The sequence below is a fragment of the Gymnoscopelus braueri genome (genome assembly GCF_963280865.1).
Source record: "Gymnoscopelus braueri genome assembly, chromosome: 3".
In the NCBI taxonomy this organism is placed as follows: domain Eukaryota; kingdom Metazoa; phylum Chordata; class Actinopteri; order Myctophiformes; family Myctophidae; genus Gymnoscopelus; species Gymnoscopelus braueri.
In genome coordinates this window covers 31,637,953-31,643,047 of record NC_137612.1, presented here as the reverse complement: position 1 = coordinate 31,643,047, position 5,095 = coordinate 31,637,953, and positions in this window count along the sequence as shown.

Here is a 5,095-nt window from a genome sequence, read left to right as displayed (position 1 = left end):
ATCATGTCAGTATCATGGATCAGGTGTAATAATAAATAAATCAGATATTTGGAAACTGATGAGATGTTTTCTAAATTATATAAGCACAACACAACATAATACACAATAAGAAATAAAGCTTACATTTTAAACACATGGCCTAAACCATATTACTTTAAGTAAAACAATAAGCAACACACAAGTCTCTGAAGTCTCTCTGGGAGAATGAAACCAGAAACAGAACATGCATTTCAAAAAAGTGAAACCAAACCAATGTTGCATTAATATAATGTATAAATTGATATTAAGTGGTTAAAATGATTGTGATGCTATAATAGCTAATATTGCTGGGGACCCCCTGGAACCCCCCCAAAGGACCCCTGGGGGTCCCCGGACCCCACTTTGAGTACTGGGCAATAGTATAGGCCTACTACTCTAGATGGAAAGTGGGGTCCACGTGCATAGGGTGGATTTTATTTCCGCCACCTGGTTTTTCTTAATCCTTGAAGTGTGTATTTTAAGATTCTGCCAGGTAACAAGCTGAAATAATGTCCCATGGGATTCATTTTTAACCCTTTATTACACATATCCTGAACCCAAACCCGAAAATGTGATTTGTCTTTTTAAAAGAGCATAACTTTTGAAGGAAACAACTTACAGAGACAAAAGAAAATCCCATACAATTTGGACCAAAGGAATTCATTAAAGTGGTTATTATTAAGATTCAAGCACATCTTGACTCTATTACAGGACAAAAACAGCACAAAAGAAACAGAGCCGTAAATGTTCATAATACACATAGGCTATATATTTCTGCTTTTACTAAATACTTTTTCTCACCAACTGCATTTTCTTAATCCTTGAAGTGTGTATGCTAAGATTCTGCCAGGTATCAGACTGAAATAATGTCCCATGGGATGGGGTTCATTTCTAAGTATACAACATCATCATCAGTCTCTAATGTCGGCAAAGCCAGTGCAGTGCCACGTTTTTAACAAATGATGACCTGCCTGGTGAAACATGTTCAACAACTCTTATAAACGTGTAGTGTGGTGAAGTAAGTAGGCTATGTATGTATGTACATTTTATTTGTATGGCACTTCTCACAGAGAGAACTCACAAAGTGCTTTACATACAACAGAAATAAAGACACAGCACTAAGCATTCAAATGACTAAAAACAACAAAAACACAAACATCCAAAAACAAGAAAATCCACAAATGCTTGTTTTAACAGTGGTGTTTTTGAGTGGTTCTTAAAAATGTCCACTGAGGCTTTATAGCTCTCAAGACCTGTGGAGGGGCATTCCGTACCTTTTTGTTTTTGACCTTTTTTCGTCCCACAGGGGAACTTCAGTTTTCAGCTTCACCCAGCTGAGTAATGCCCACAGAGGAGCGCGAAGGGGGGAGCACTTTGGTCCACCAGTGCTGCGAGTAGAGTAGGCTACAAGGCTACAATGTAATTTAGATAGCATGTTATGTAGACAGATGCCAGGTTCAATTGTAGACCTGGCCTCCTATAGTGTGTAAACTGTGTATAGTTTCAATGTACAGAAATATTGATTTAAAAAAATATATATTATACTGTTTAGACTGATTATAGGTTCACACACACACACACACACACACACACACACACACACACACACGCACACACGCACACACGCACACACGCACACACGCACACACACACACACACACACACACACACACACACACACACACACACACACAGTCACACACTGTATGTTGTTCCTAAGATTTGCTATTTTTTCCATTTTGGGGGTTGGGTAGGATATGTGTAAGATTTAAAGAATATTGTACGGTTAAAAATGAACCCCATGGGACATTAGTTCAGCCTGGTACCTGGCAGAATCTTACAATACACACTTCAAGGATTGAGAAAATGCAGTTGGGAAGAAAAATCCACCTTAGTTAGTTGGTCAAAACTGAATTACCGTCAGTAACTGAATTACTGACGGCTTTGTTTTTTGCATTTTTTGTCCTGTAATAGACTCAAGGTGTACTTGAATCTGAATAATAACCACTTTATTGAATTCCTTGGTTCCAAATTGTATGGGGGAAAAGTTATTTGTCTCTGTAGGTTGTTTCCTTCAAAAGTTGTGCTCTTTTCTATTGTTCCATTTTCTGGTTTGGGTTCAGGATATGTGTGATAAAATGAACCCCATGGGACATGATTTCAGCCTGTTACCATGCAGAATCTTAAAATACACACTTCAAAGATAAAAAAAAAACAGGTGGCAAAAAAGAAATCCACCCTATGCGCGTGGACCCCACTTTCCAACTAGACTATACTATAATACTAATACTAATAATCTTTGGACTTTTTCAAAAACAGGGGTCTCGAATTAACTGGGAGGCTCAGGCTGGGAAACAGCCAATCCAGGGATTTGAAATGCTATTCTATCCTTCTGTTCACAGTCACACACCTGCTCATCTATTAATAACATCATATTGATATTCTGACATCTGAGGTGATTGAGTGAGCGCATGCAGGTTTATTAGTAGGGGGTACTAAGCACAAAAAATGGCCAAATCGTTACGCGGCGGATAAAAGCATGAAATTTGATACAGATGTCCCTTGGGTCATCCTAAAACATCCTAGAAGGGGTGCCCAAAAAAATCTCAAACAGGAAGTGAGTTATGGACAAAATTCAAAATGGCCACCTAAACTGTTGACCGTTGACTCAAAAGATACCGAAATAATCTCCAAAAAGCATAAAATTTGGCACATATGTCCCTTGGGTCATCCTAAGACATCCTAGAAGGGGTGCCCAAAGGAATCTGAAACAGGAAGTGAGTTATGGACTAAATTGAAAATGGCCGCCTAGTGTTGTCGATTGACTCAAAAGACAACTAAAGAATCTCATAAAAGCATACAATTTGGCACACATGTCCTTTTGGTCATCCTAAGACATCCTAGAAGAGGTGCCCAAAAAAATCTTAAGCAGGAACTGAGTTATTGACAAAATTGAAAATGGCCGCCTACAGTGTTATCCATTGACTCAAAAGACAACTAAAGAATCTCATAAAAGCATACAATTTGGCATACATGTCCCTTGGGTCATCCCAAGACATCCCAGAAGGGGTGCCCAGAAAAATCTTAAACAGGAAGTGAGTCATTGACAAAATTGAAAATGACCGTCTACAGTGTTGTCGATTGACTCAAAAGACAACTAAAGAATCTCATAAAAGCATACAATTTGGCATACATGTCCCTTGGGTCATCATAAGACATCCTAGAAGGGGTGCCTGAAATTATCTGAAACAGGAAGTGAGTTATTGACTAAATTGAAAATGGCCGTGTACAGTGTTGACAGACGATGCAAAAGACACTCATAAAAAATAATCTCATATAAAAGCATGAAATTTGGTACAAATGTCCCTTGGGTGATCTGAATGCATCCTAAGGGGTGCCAACATTTTTTTTAATAGTCTCTCAATGGAAAACACTCCTCCCACACGGGCTGCACTGCTACAATATTCAAATCGAGCAGCCAATCTGGCATTTGGTCCAGAAGCCTGAAAGCTATGCAATCTCTACCATCTCCTGACAAATATGGATGGATTAAAGTCGCTGATTCACCTTTATGGACACTCTTGCCAGAGGCTGCTTAAGTTTGTAGAGAACTCAAGTGTGGCTGCAAAGCTGAGCCCTTCTGTTCGAGAAAGTGTAGATGCCGGGATGCTGGGTTACCTTGCAGAGCATTATGCCAATGTGCTGGTAATTGCGAAATGGCACACATGAATACATGTAGTTACTAAACACTAATCACAAAAAAACAGTAATGATCAAGAAGAAAATACATGAGAAGATAGAGTGTAAAACAAGCAAGAAGATGTAGAGTGCAAAATAAATAAGATGCAGAGAGTAAAATAAGAATATGCAGAGTAAGATAAGATGCAGAGTAAAATAAATAAGAATATGCAGAGAGTTAGATAAATAAAGAAGATTCAAAGAGTACAATAAAAGAATAATGCAGAAAGTAAAATGAATAAGTGATGTAGAAATTAAAACAGAAGGTAGACTACAAAATACGGCAGGTTATGCACTGCATAACCTGTCGTATTGAGTCTGCATAATATGCAGACTGCCATGGTCAACTGTTTAAACAGCCATTTAGAATTTCTTCAACATGGTCCCTTCCTAAAAAGTTTAATAAACAAGCAAATAAATAACCTCTTCTAGGATATATTAAGAAGCACTCAATGTACGTACCAAATTATACACTTTTATGACGTCCCTTTATGTTTTCTTTTGTGTCAACTGCTTTAGGCGGTCACTTCCTGTTTAAAATCTTTTTGGGCACCCCTTGTAGGATGCGTTCAGATCACCCAAGGGACATTTGTACCACATTTCATGCTTTTATGAGATTCTTTAGGTATCTTGCATCATCTTTCAACACTGTAGGCGGCCATTTTCAATTTAGTCAATAACTCACTTCCTGTTTCAGATTATTTTGGGCACCCCTTCTAGGATGTGTTAGGATGACCCAAGGGACATATGTGCCAAATTGTATGCTTTTTGGAGATTCTGTAGGCTTTTTGAGTCAATCGCCAGCACTGTAGGCGGCCATTTTCAATTTAGTCAATAACTCACTTCCTGTTGAAGACTTTTTTGGGCACCCCTTCTAGGATGTCTTAGGATGACCCAAGGGACATGTGTGACACATTTTATACTTTTTGGAGATTCTTTAGTTGTCTTTTGAGTCAATCGACAACACTAGGCGGCCATTTTCAATTTGGTCAATAACTCACTTCCTGTTGCAGAATTTTTTGGGCACCCCTTCTAGGATGTCTCAGGATGACCCAAGGGACATGTGTGCCACATTTTATGCTTTTTGGAGATTATTTTGGTGTCTTTTGAGTCAACGGTCAACAGTTTAGGTGGCCATTTTGGATTTTGTCCATAACTCACTTCCTGTTTAAGATTTTTTTGGGCACCCCTTCTAGGATGTTTTAGGATGACCCAAGGGACATCTGTATCAAATTTCATGCTTTTATCCGCCGCGTAACGATTTTTCACTTAGTACCCCCTACTATATGGTCTTCGGATCTACACAAAATACACACACCAGGACACACAATTATCAAAA